Source organism: Magallana gigas, chromosome 5 (genome assembly GCF_963853765.1).
Source record: "Magallana gigas chromosome 5, xbMagGiga1.1, whole genome shotgun sequence".
Taxonomy (NCBI): domain Eukaryota; kingdom Metazoa; phylum Mollusca; class Bivalvia; order Ostreida; family Ostreidae; genus Magallana; species Magallana gigas.
This window is the reverse complement of record NC_088857.1, coordinates 10999892-11014020: the sequence shown is the minus strand read 5'-3', so window position 1 is coordinate 11014020 and position 14129 is coordinate 10999892. Positions and strand designations below refer to the sequence as shown.

At 31.7% G+C, this 14129-nt stretch overlaps 2 long non-coding RNA genes and 1 other non-coding gene across 3 annotated transcripts; all 3 read left to right on the top strand.

The window, feature by feature from the left end:
* The first annotated feature begins 2366 nt into the window (after window positions 1–2366).
* Window positions 2367–3307, top strand: LOC136275855 (uncharacterized). The gene is made up of 3 exons (XR_010714359.1): window positions 2367–2719; window positions 2802–2929; window positions 3044–3307. It is a non-coding gene; the product is annotated as an uncharacterized lncRNA (long non-coding RNA).
* A 38-nt stretch (window positions 3308–3345) lies between these two features.
* Window positions 3346–6143, top strand: LOC117683272 (uncharacterized). Its single transcript, XR_010714358.1, has 3 exons — window positions 3346–5299; window positions 5688–5809; window positions 5894–6143. It is a non-coding gene; the product is annotated as an uncharacterized protein (transcript).
* A 1673-nt stretch (window positions 6144–7816) lies between these two features.
* On the top strand, window positions 7817–8931 carry LOC136275558 (uncharacterized). Its single transcript, XR_010714138.1, has 3 exons — window positions 7817–7970; window positions 8512–8626; window positions 8788–8931. It is a non-coding gene; the product is annotated as an uncharacterized lncRNA (long non-coding RNA).
* The last annotated feature ends 5198 nt before the right edge of the window (window positions 8932–14129 follow it).

The window sequence follows — 14129 nt, the reverse complement described above, 5'->3', positions numbered from 1 at the left end:
CATCTATTTTAGTTTGTTTTTTTTTTTTGTTTTTTTTTTTTTGCTATCTACAATTCCAATCCTCAGTGTGTTTCAAACCTTTGCAGACTACATGTATCAGTGACAATTATTGCACCACAATAAAATGATATTTAAGGTCTTCCGTTTCCAACGGAAGACCTTATAGTTTTCGTACGATTTCTTATTATTTTTTCCACAAATTTTGTGCACGCGATTTCTCGAAAACTATTTGACCGATTTGAACCATTTTTTCACAGAAGATGAGACTTGAGATGAACTTTTTACAATTTTTTAGATTTTTTTGTCGTCACTTCCGGTACTGATTTATCGGCCATTTTGCACATTTTTACGACCTATTTTGTGCAGAGTTGATCTCAGAAACTATCAGAGATATGACTATGAAATTTTCAGGATAGGTAGTCTATAGTTTGAAGTTGTGCACTATTGTGTTGTTTTACGCCAGTGGTGCAATTTTTTGGAGCTCGCCTAGGCACGAAAATTGGGTACGAATTTTTATTCAAAATTTTCATACGTTTTGATCTGTATCTTTTTATTAGTTGATATTTTGTTAAGATATATATAACAAAAGTGGTAGATAATCATAAGTTCTTTCCAACGAAATCAATCAAAAAGGGGCTGGTCCCTTTTTTTAGGGGCCAAGACACTCGTAAACTCTATTTCGAATAACTTAAAAACGATAAAGATATTGTAATCTATTATAGAAGCAAAGTTGTTGATAATACCAATATCTATAAGAAAAAATCTTTGCCCCGCCCATTTATTACGTAATTAGGGAATTTTAGGGGCCAAAGTACTCAAACTTTGACGCAATATATCTAGAGAAGTAGATATATTTTGTTAGACATCATAGAGGAGAAAATGTTTCCATTTATGATTTAAAGCGATTCCACTTATAAATACACCAATGTCTGTCCCCATTAGGGATCTAAAGGGCTGGCCCCTAAAATATTCAAGCATTTGTATCTCAAAAATGAACAACAATTTAAGATGGGTGTAAGAACAAAAAATGTTTGTATTTTTAAGACCTTTTCAAAGAAATCAAGAAAAAGGGGCTGACCCCTTTAATTAGGGGCCAAGAGACTGGTAAACTCTATTACAAATAACTTAAAAACGATGAAGATATTGTAATCCATTATAGAAGCAAAGTTGTTGATAATACCAATATCTATCAGAAAAAATTGTTGCCACGCCCATTTATTACGCAATAAGGGATTTTTAGGGGCCAAAGTACTTAAACTTTGACGCAATTTATCTAGAGAAGTAGACATATTTTGTTAGACATTGTAGAAGAGAAAATGTTTCCGTTTATGATTTAAAGCGATTCCACTTATAAATACACCAATGTCTGTCCCCATAAGGGATCTAAAGGGCTGGCCCCTAAAATATTCAAGCATTTGTATCTCAAAAATGAACAACAATTTAAGATGGGTGTAAGAACAAAAAATGTTTGTATTTTTAAGACCTTTTCAAAGAAATCAAGAAAAAGGGGCTGACCCCTTTAATTAGGGGCCAAGAGACTGGTAAACTCTATTACAAATAACTTAGAAACGATAAAGATATTGTTATCCATTATAGAAGCAAAGTTGTTGATAATATCAATATCTATCAGAAAAAATCAATGCCACGCCCATTTATTGCGTAATAAGGGTTTTTAAGGGACCGAAGTACTCAAACTTTGACACAATTTATCCAGAAAAGGAGACATATTTTGTTAAGCATTGTAGAAGAGAAAATGTGTGCATTGATGATTCTAATCGATTCCATTAATCAAAGCACCAATGTCTGTCCCCATTAAGGATCTAGATAACTGGTCCCTAAAATATTCAAACATTTGTATCTCAAAAATGAACAACCATTTTAGGTGGTTGTAAGAACAAAAAATGTTAGCATTCGTGGGACCTTTTGAATGAACTTTAGAGAAAGGAGCTGGCCCTTTAAAGTATGGGCCAAGAGACTCGTAAAGTCTCTTACAAATACCATAAAAACGATCAAGATTTTGTTAAGCAGTATAGAAGCAAAGTTGTTGATCGAACAATATTAGTTTGTAAAACTCATTGCAACACCCACTGATGACGTCATTAGGGATTTTAGGGGACTAAAATCTTAAATTTTAATGTGCTATACGTGAAAAAGCAAAACTCTTTGTCAAGCATTTTAAAGGATATGGACAATCGTTTACATTATCCAAAAGGAGGGGTTGAGTGGAAATTCTGAAATTTCTTTGATATTTTAATGGTATCGTTTTAAAAAATTGAACGGAAGACCTACTCGCTCGTTACTCGTAACGAGATCGTATCTAGTATTAAAAAAATTCCTTGATCTACAGGGCTTATCCCACAGTGTAATATATGGAACCATACATGTATCTGTGTCCATCGAACCGAAACTTGTTCCGGAAGTGATGTCAGCACCTGTAAAATTACATGCGATTCACAGGAAAAACTATACTGCGACCACGGATTTTGCTCCTGCAAGTCGCTCGATTATTGCAACCAAAACAACACTGACTGTGCGAACCACATCTGCAGCGCAGACTTAGGAGAATCCCCATTCTGTAACGTCACGCGATGTCAATGCGCAGCCGTCGTGGACACCTGTCAAGGAAGTGGCACAAGTACATGTCGACATCTAAACTGCAACGGGCCGTTTATGCACCAGATCTGTAACAATGGAGTATGTCAGTGTCAGCTGAATCCCTGTGAGTTCCTACGGTGTAATTTATTTCGTCTTATGAGATGAAAACGAGTTTTGGATTCTATATTGTATTATATGTTTACCAGCATGTAGTTCGGCGGTTGAATGCACAGAGACAAACACGGCGTTGCAAATCGGAACCATTGCATGAGAATGCAAATCTCAATATGGCCTTTATACATACTGCAAAAACGGAAGTTGTCAGTGTTTCCAGGTATTGGTTTTGTATTGTTTTCAAACCTTTTCAAACCTTTTCATCTTTTTGATTTTTAACTTTGAATTTAAACAAATAGGCTTTTTTAAACTTAAATCAATTTCACTCTAATAGAATACTTCATTGACGACTGCAACAACTACAACATTTACAGTACCAACAACAACAGCAAATACAACAAGAAGTACAACACCACAAAAACATACAACAACAATAACAAGTACTACACCACAACAAACAACAACAACAAGAGATATCATAACACAACAACAAACGTGTATGTTAATGCGTTTTTAAATCGAGTAAGCATTTTTCTATCACAAACTAAGAAGCCAACAAAATAATCTGGCGATAAAACAATCGCTTAATCATCGGAAGGCCATACACCCCCCCCCCCCCCTGAAAAAAAATAATAATGAGTTGTAGTGTCCCCATATAATATTGTAGGATATGTGCACTACAGTACTACAGTATTCGATGAGTTATACATGTTTATACTTGTACCATAGTTTATTATTATTCATTATGTTTGATTATAGTTATACGGAAGTGCACTAGCCTGTATACAATATGGTGCCAATTTACATTACACTTAACATTACAATTTGTACTCCATTTATATCTTTTATCATGAATTTTATCCTAAAAAATTGATAAACATGTTCATTATTCTTTAGAAAGCTTTTTTAAAAATTCATATAAATGTTTTGACAGTTCATTGTGGTATTTTTTCACTTTTTCACATTTTTTATTTTCCACCTTCAAGTGCCGACATTTGCTTCAAAGAATTTAACTAAATATAACTGATGGTGGTACAGATAATTGTAGTTACTCTTTTTAAAACCCTGTTGGATACTCTGTATCAATAATACATTTATTGGCAAAATTCACTGAAAAACAAACAATATACAATGAACTCAAATCAATCCAAAAAAGCAACAACAACAAAAACAAAACAAAGCCCGACTCCCAACCCCCCAAAAATCAAAAATAAGAAATGTATGGCGCGAAACCTTAATGATAAATCTGAATGGCCACCTCTATTCACTCTGTCCAGAAAACAAGTTTATTATTCAATCGCGTTCTTATCACGTGATTTGGATTTCTATATTATATTTTCCGTCATGTTCTTATATGTTAGATGAAAACTTCCTGTATTTCAGCTTCCGCAACGACCGGTCCTTCCACAACACAACCAATACCAAATGCACCCATTGACCCTAATGGTACTGCTAAAGTGATGATATAGTTAATATATATATATGCTGCTTTTAGGACTGATTAGCCTTAAAACTACCGTTTCGCGGCGGCTGCGATATTTTGTGTTCTTATTTTATAATAATAACTCCATAATATAATTGTATTATAATCGTTAACTTAGTCTGGGTTTTTTTCGGCGTATTTTTTAAAGGCTGTGTTTGACTGTGATAAACAATGTGCATATATAAACCTTCATTTTAGCCGCCACATGTGCCTCCAGAATGGACTGTGACCAACAGAACACCCATGTTACGTTTTGACCTTCGCCATGCCGTGTCCTTTAGACCATATTGACTGTGTTAACAACAAATGCTTCTTTAGCACAGACAAGGTCAAGTTTAGGTTAAAGAGAGCATGTCTGTCGCATATATTTTTTAGCTTAGAAAAGATATATAGGTATCGCCAGGGATATAACCTATGAAACTTACTTAAGAATAGTCATGTTAAATAATAAAACATCATCTCTGTTGTTTTAAAAACATCGAGTATAATGTTTTCCTCAAATGAGAACTTTATTATTTAGGTAACTACAACTCATCAGGCAGCAAGTACCACAAGTGCATGTACGTATGCAAAGAATAATAAACAGGTGGGCGAAAGAAATCAGAAGGTTTTTTTGGTTTTAATCTAAATTTTCATCTCTGAAGACATGGAGCATACAGCTTGTATTAAAATTGGACCGAAGGTTATATATAGGTTTCAAGTTTTACCACGACCCTTGATGTCAAAGATGGGCTTTTTTTTAACCAGGCGGGTTTGACTAACTTACAAATAAAACCTTCTGACGAAAATGGGTGCGGACATTTGTGAATAAAAATATAAAATTACAAATGTCAGCAATGATAACAAATGTTGTCGAAACACCAAGTGCAATTCGAAGACATACAAGTATTTCCTCAAACAATTTATTATAACATTTTTTTAGTTGTGATTCTTTTTTTATCATACTCAATTTAAGTGAATTGAAGCTGTTTTTCATTTTTAGTATGTTTAGTAGATATTTGAATTGAAATATTGTTTCAGTACTCAATTCATTTTTCTTATTGGCAGCTCTAAGAGTTACAACTACAGCGGCCCCTGTCGTTAGTACAACATACTCACTTCAAACAAGTAAATATATTTATGCATATAATTCAGTTAAAGAAGTCAAACTCAATTCTGGATTTTCATGCTTTCATGCGAGTGGACACATTGCGGATTTTTCTAATAAAAGATATGATATTTTACTAGAACAAAACCCTGTAAAGAATATTTCAATCACATGCTGAGTTTAAGGTCAGATGTGATAATACAAAGATGTTAGGTCTTAACGCTTGGCATGTGTTACAAACGACTAATGAATATATAGTCGTTGAAAGCATATGTAATATAGAAAGTAAAAGCATTTGCTAAATTGTGCAAAAATCGTTGGGTGTATGTTTTATGTTTTGTATGTTTGAAAAAAAAATCATTGGAGGGAAACATGTCAATTGATAGCGATTTATGGTTCATCATATAGGATTGATATGTCCAAACTGTGATGCTAACCTGACCTGTAAATGGAATCAGTCCTGCTACCCCGGGGAAGTCTGCATGTTGCGGCAATATCACATGGATCCGTTCACAGTGCATTGTTCTAAGGTAAATTATCGAGCCATTAATTCTTGATCACAGTATTGTATCCTATATTGTTATTTTCACTTTTAATGATTTTTTCAATATTAGAAACACGACTGTCTTTTCATGAAGAGGAATATGAACGGCACAGAGATATTGTGTTGTGAAGACCACCAGTGTATTACTGACAACCTACCTTAAAGAACTAACTGGAAGAAAAAATGAAATTAAAAATTCCTCCAAGGAAACACATTAAAAATTCTTTCCAAGTATGTACGATTTGTTGAAAACATGTTATCCGTTTTAAATGCAGGAAGATGGTTTGATCAACTGTAGTAAAGTTAAGTAAATAATGATTTAATATTGCCTTAAATTTGTATTTTCATATAAAAGGTTATCTTCTCAAAACGTAACATTTTTTTTTACAAAATCTTGTGTTTTCTAAGTTAAAATCACTGAACTTGTTAAGGAACTGGCGTATATAGTTCTTCATGCCCGTAGCAAACAATGCATCTGCACTTGGCTTGCATCACTAGCAAACAGTGCACAATCTTCAAACAGAGTTGAAGGTGCGATCAGAAATACGGTGTTTCACAACCATTCCGTCATTTAAAAAAAAACCCCACACACTTATACACAATAAATAGTTGAAAGAGATTGTGTGATAACTAACAAACAATAAGCATGACGGTAATATAACTTTTGTAATAATATGAGCAATATTCGTTAGTAAAAAAAACACTTGTCAATCGAGGAATAATTTATATTTTCGTGAAAAAACTGAGGAGGCAGCTAACGTAGGAATATGTCTGAATACTTCACATTTACATTTCTTGGGGAAAGGTACTTTTGTATAACAAATTTTTTTTAGACATAAATGTGGTTTCGTTAATATTCAAAAGTATCAATTTTCGTAGATTCAATGAATATAACAGTTTCAGGGATGCGTTAATGTGTGACCTATGACTATAACAATACAAAATGTAGAAGAAATTGCAATTCAATGAACATTTAATTTTGTGAATCAACTTAACAACGTAATCCACGAAAATTGGTATTCAACGATTATTGATGAAACAACAGTATCAAATGCGACTTCGGAAGTAAATAAATGCACTTCACTTATTATGGGGAAAGATATTAGATAGGCATATATTTTGTAATAAAGGTGCATACAAATAAAATTCTCCTATACGTTGTATCAATGTTAACAAGTCAGAAAAATTTAACACATTAAAATATATGTACATTATGTCAGTGAATGTTTTATTTTCAAATCGGGCCAGAATTTACAGTGTCTATCCTTATGCAACACGTCCTTAGTAAAGTTTTGACAACTACCGTTTATAAAAGAAAGCATGTTATATATTTGTTGCAAAAGGAACCATAAAAATTGAGAAAAACAAACAAAACCAGACTGTAATTTCCAAGAAATCCGTAATAAATTATAACTGGCCATTACAACTATGTACTTAAATATAAATATGTAATATTTTAGTTTTGATTGAAATAAAATTCCTCAAAAATTTAGATAATAATTATAATACTTTTATTATGTTTTATTCTATACACTGGATCGGAAGCAAGGAACTGTATAAAAACCTCTGTTCTGATCGGTGTGTGTTCCCTCCGAGTGAGCCAGGGCATTTACATCGATGTATATTAAACAGAATAAAAATATAAATCAGAAACAAAAACAGCTTTTTCAATCAATATACCGACAGTAATCTGCTGAATCGGTAAAATAAATGAATTATTACAGGGTATTTCAAATGACAAATGGTTATTCTAAACATTGCCATTTTATACAAACTAACACAGTTGTTGCAGAAAGATTATATTGCATAATACTCAATATACGATATCTCAAGGAAGTTTAACTACCATTGTATGTCAAGCCTATTAAAAGAGGTTTATAATTTGCCTTCATCAACCGAAAAATTGGTTGGTCTACACTGTACGTTTTTTGGATGCATTATTCTGAAAAACGACTCTTTGAGAAGACAAAAACACTGCAGAACTACTTCGCCAATCGTACACATATTGATGCCGGTCATTATTCTAGTTCAAACAACTCGAGATAAAGAAAATGTGTGCGTGATAGTGTCATAACCTGTCTACAAACCAGTCTGATAGTTCAACATGAAGGGTCTGTGTTTATTTGCAGCTTGCCTTCTTTTGTCAGGTGTGTATAATTATATCTATACTGTGGAATCATTAGATTTCGTGATGGTTCAATTTTCGTGGGATTCGTGGGTACATCTCATCTACAAATTAACATAATAATAATATATTAGGGTTATAAGGTATATTTCATCTCGTACGAAATGATAAATTAGGGTTATAAGGTATATTTCCCTTCGTATGTATAAGATATTACACGAAATTACGTCGCTACAAACCTGTAAAATTTAAGCAATCCACGGAAATTTGCCCCCCCCCCCCCCGAATTTTAATGATTCCACTGCATATTGATACCCAGGGACGATTAGGGAAAATACATCAATAAGCTTGTGACATTACTTTCAGCACGTTTTTATATTGTTTTATGCTACTTTCCTACATCTGAAAAATTTACATCTGAGGAATTTAGTGAATCTGGACAATATAAGAATATTAATTAACTTAATGATGTTTTTCTCTTATAAATAGGTAATCCATGTATCTAATTACAAAGTATTTCTATTATAATAGATATGTAAATTACTTTGTATTATCTATTTAAGCGTCCAACTGTTTTGCGGCGTCTCTAACTCGTTCAGGATGCGCTGGACAAGTCTTCAGCTGTTTCGTCAATCCATGTTCGGTGTCGCAGTGTTCATACCCCGGATCTCATTGCATGTAAGTTCTATATAATAAAGTTCTTGCTTTATATAAATTCTGCTTGAAATAGGATTGGTATTAGTAAAAATATTCAAACTATAAAATTTTCGAAATAATAAAAGAACGATAATTATACAATGCGGTGATAATGTTATCAACAAAATACTCCATTTATTCAGCGCTGACTACTGCGGGGGATGTAACGCTGTATGGTATGATGGACACACCAAGCTGACGGCACAACAATGCTCGACTGCAACAACATAAACACCATTATAATAATTCTAATTACTATTAAAAAAAAATGAATGACATCCATCGAACATGGATATCTCATGTGGTTATTCTTATAGTTTCATGAGTCCGTTCTCCTGTGTTAAAATAAAATTCAAATGATTGCAACTGTAAATGATAATGTATTTAATGGTTTTTAGTAGTCAGCCCATGGTGGAGATAAAGGTGGTATAGGATACCTATATTGTGACGTATTTCCAATCAAAATACACAATAAAACCAAGCATAATTTTATAAATATTTTTCCCCCAAAAATTATTACCTAATTATTATTTTTTTAATTACAAAATTTTTTAACCATATTCTTTGTTCAGATATTATGAAATTTTTCATATCTTAAAACGGTGAAAGTATTTTATCTTGTACTATTATCGACATTAATGTCGGCATTTGTACCATTCCACCTTAATTTCTCTAAAACATCAAACCATCGAATTATTCATTAATTGAAATTACAAGGGCAAACAAAAACAAACAAACAAACAAATAATGCCTGTGTTATTCAATATTATTATAATCTCTCAACAAACATGATTTGGCTTTTTATATCAAATCATATGCATCATGTTCTTAACAAGTTCTTAAGCCTTCACAGTGTCATGTTTCGATATTAAGTTTCATTTTGGAGTTTAAAGGGGCATGGTCACGATTTTGGTCAAAAATTATTTTCTCGAATTTAATGTTTACAATGCTTCATTAAGGCATTTTTAATAGGCAACCAAAATTTGATTGTCATTTGTTGAGTTATAAGCGAGTTACAGAGCTTACAATTCTTCGCTATGTAAGCAAAGCTTTTGTTTACATTTTGAATGCTGAAGTGAAAATTCCAGTTTTAGACCTCAAATGAATGTGTTAATCGTTAGTAATTGTTTAATTATGCTTAATATGAATAAAAAGATAGACAAATCAGCTTTAAATTTTTTTTACTGGTATATTGAACCGTTTATTTATGCTTAATATGAATAAAAAGATAGACAAATCAGCTTGAAAATTTTTTTACTGGTATATTGAACCGTTTATTTATGCTTAAAATGAATAAAAAGATAGACAAATCAGCTTGAAATTTTATTTTACTGGTATATTGAACCCATGTAAACAAAAACAGTGCACTAGCCTTGTTTACATGACGAAGAATTGTGAGCCCTGTACCTTGCTTAAAACTCATCGACTGGCATCCAAATTTCATTTGATCATTTGAAATGCATTCCTAAAGAATTGTAAATAATAAATACAGAAAAATAAAATTTGACCAAAATCGTGACCATGCCCATCTTAATCCAAAACTTTTCTGATTGTCATTCTCTCTTCCTCACTTTTTTTTCTTTTAAGTTTCGATTAAAATGTTTATAAAAATGTCCTTTGTTACGGTCTGGTATCTGCGGTTACTTTAATGCCCTTCCTGTTACCTATAAATATATTTTGTTTCTAGTTTTTAATAGTCCCAAATTTTTTGTTTTAAAAATACGTATTTCAGTTTCTGCTTTTTCAACACGTCGATGACATGAATGTGTAAAGTATATGAATTTGAATTTACATACTTGTAATTGTGGACCTTACGGTATGAACTACTTGTACATGTACTTATTACTGTTTTGTTCGGGGTAGAGTGGTTTCAAAATGATTACTTTATTACTAAGCCGGAATTAATTAATTCTATAATTAATCAAAGTACTGAAGTACTGACGGGAGTTGATTTTATCGATTATTATTTATCTTAAAATCAACGATATGTTATTTTGCTTGGCAAGTAGTTTATAATCTCTATTTGAATTACGCACATTTTTATAATATGGATCCTCGGACTTTTCCGACAAGAATTTCGAGAAAACCTCTTATGAATCATGTTGTGTAATATTTAAAAATAGAATTGATTTCATCAAATTATGTATCGCTATTCAAAATATTTCAAAAAGTGTATGGATCCAATAAATAATGAACTCTAGTCTCGTTCAACGAGATGCTCGGCTGTCTCCGTTAATCTCCGACAAGTAAGAGATACCAGGTCACGTGATAGCTTGATGATGCAACCTCTAAATATAGACTGACTCTCTGCTTGTCGGAGATGTACGGAGACAGTCGATGGTTGAACGAGACTATATTGAACTGTGGCGTAGGAATACATACGACTGCAAAAAATTCTAAATTGTTCTTACTATTTAAAATCTGAATATTTCTTATGTATTTATGAATAAGTTTCCTTTAAAAAATGCTTCAGCGTACATTACATCGAATTTATCGATTATTTTCAAGAACTAACTCTTGTCAGCGGTGATGATTTGTGCTTAGGTTCAAACACTGTTTCAGTTTCGGTTTGCCAGAGTAACTGCATAGGAGAGTTGATTAAAACTCCCAAAAATTAAAAGAAACCTATACATAGACACTAAATGGTACCAGTATTTTGTTTGTGTTTAAGAAAAATTAAAAAGTGTATAGACAGATTAGTATTTCGTTTGTGTTTAAGAATACGGCAACACTTCTTTGATAAAGATTTTTTAACATGTTTGTACCTTTTCCCAACCAATACATTGTTTCTAAATGCAATGACGGTCCTATTTTCTTATAAATATTAACGTGAAGTTCTTAGAAATGTTGCCTTTGTTATAAAAGTCATGTAAACCGTTTAATAAATTGTAGGAAACGAAAATGTGTTTTCTTAAGCGGGAGTGAATTTTTAAGGGTGTTATTTACTCAGGGTTTGAGTTCTCAAATTCCGATTGTTAAAAAGTTCAATGTAATGAGTGAAATTTGTTCTAAACACAAAAAGTGTTTATGAAATGAATTATTATTGACAAAAAATTCAATAGTTTTACTTTATTATAGAATTATGCTCAAACAAAAATTGACTTTTAGCCAAACAGAGGAAATTCGGACTAAATTTTGCAGATTCTGTTTTCTGCTAAAAGTTTTTTGGCAGTAGTCTAATATTAAAAGTTAGGATTTTATATTTAAGTCTACGTAATTTTGCATATTTTCCGTTGGTTTTACCTAACTTATTCATTAAAATAATCTTATGGCACAAATAATAAAAATATTGAAAATTACTTAAAAACGATAAAAAAAAACGTATGATCTCAAAATTTTGATCATTGACCTCATATAAATTTTATGCCAACAGAATAAGGTCAATATAAGTAGTTCAATATCATAAATGTTTTTGTATTATCATCATTCAATTTTTTGTTAAATTGAATCAAAAATGGGTGGAGATTTGAAAATTCATAGAGAAAATTCGAACTGAATTATTTTTTAAAATTGATGCTGAAATCTTAATGTTGTGTACTTATTTAGTGCCACTACCATTCATAAACTATATCTTATTTTTCAGAGTGTTTAATTATTTGTAATATTTTTATAATTAAGAAAATCTCAATCGTAGTGTAAAATTTTACGGGATTTTTCTTGATTTTTCAATAAATATTCAATGGCCATTAACTCAAAAAGTAGGTCATTGACCTACTTTTCTGAAAGTGAAAAATAACAATACAAGCAAAGGTCTATAACACACAATAGATGGTTTTTCATTATCATCAGTGGATTTTTTTTTCATTCTGAGTAAACGTCATCCTTAAGATATATATTTGGGTGTAATTATTACGAATTAAATGATATTGAAAATGTCTAACGAAGTATATCAAAAAAATAAAACCAGTACATTTTTATTGAATAAACGACAGTTTTTCATCAATCCATGGGTTTGTTTTATGTTGCTAATTTCAGATTAGGTTAAAAGAAAGCAATCCCAGGATGTTTCTAACTTTAGAACAAGAATCGTAATTCACAATATTTGGTTTCAATATTCAGTTTTTAAATATACCTCAAGTAAAATTTTAACGCAAGTCAAAGTTCTTCGCTATGGCTGAATAAAGTATATTTTGATCTGAGTGTTTAAAACGTTTCACAAAATTCTAAATTATGGAAAATCTGGTCGAAATTATGACATCAGACAATTTCTACGATGTTAAGTGTTTGATTTCTTGTACTTTGAATGCATTGATTCTTTCCTCTTAAAGAAAACTTATTATTATTAAATTAATAAAGAATTTAGAACACAATTATAAATTGTTCTCCTGACATTTTTTAATCAAAAAATTGAAGGCAAAAACACTACTGCATGCAGAAAGAAGCAGGGAAGCCAGTTTTGTACTTTATCTCACAGATTATCTACAACATGTAACCTTTGACCTCAAAATCAATAGGGTCTCTTTAAAATTATTAAGAGTCGTTCTAACAATTTTATTTTCAAACGCTTTTGAAGATATTGCCTGGAAACAAAAGTGTTACTCACATACAGATTGGCAGACAGACGGAAGGACTGACGAACATATAAAAGTTAATATCCTCCACTTTCAGTCAAAGCAGGAAACAAAAATTGATCAAAATGTTTAATTATTAGCTATGGATGTCTTTCTAGACAACATCTTTATTATTTCTGACCTGGGATTGATGTAAAAGAGATTGTCATGCATGAACCAAAACAATATTTCAGTTGCAACTCATGGTGCCCTTTCCCATGTTACTCGAGTGTTTTTACATCACCTGACTAGAACTTTAAACAAAACGGAGACGCTTCCAAGCAAAATACTTTGAAATTGCTAAAGAGTCTAAAATTATTTTTTTTGTAAGAAATTTTATGTAATATTATTAAATTCAAAGAACTCAAATCTCAAAATTATAGTACAGATTTTTTTATTGTGTCGAAAAGGACGTAGAAGTTTTTATAAATATTGCTTTTATGAAGTATTTGAACAAAATACTGAATTATCTTTTTTAGAATAACTACAGCATAGGGTATAGGCATATTATATCTTTACTTGTTATTCATTTTTGATCACCCGTAATAAAAAAAAATCACCCGTAATAAAAAATTGATTACCCCTAATGAAAAAATCATTTAATGAAATAATTGGCGAAATTTAAAAAAAAATTCCAGTACCGGAAATGAAACACATTGGCAACAGTTTTGATCAGTCTCAGGCAGAAACAAGCCGGTTCAAGAAATGTTTACATTCTTATCCTCAAATGTACAAGATGGCCGCCCATTCCCCTGACAGAGAATTAAACAAGTACAGTTTACAACACGGTACAGAAGGAACACAAGACAAACGTTAAGATGCACTGCAAAAAGTAAGACACTTTCCAGTGGAAGTCTACGAACCGTTGTAGCTACTGGATGCTTAAATATAGAACGTTCTTAAGGATTTCCAGGCGTCAGAAGTTGATTCTCCAA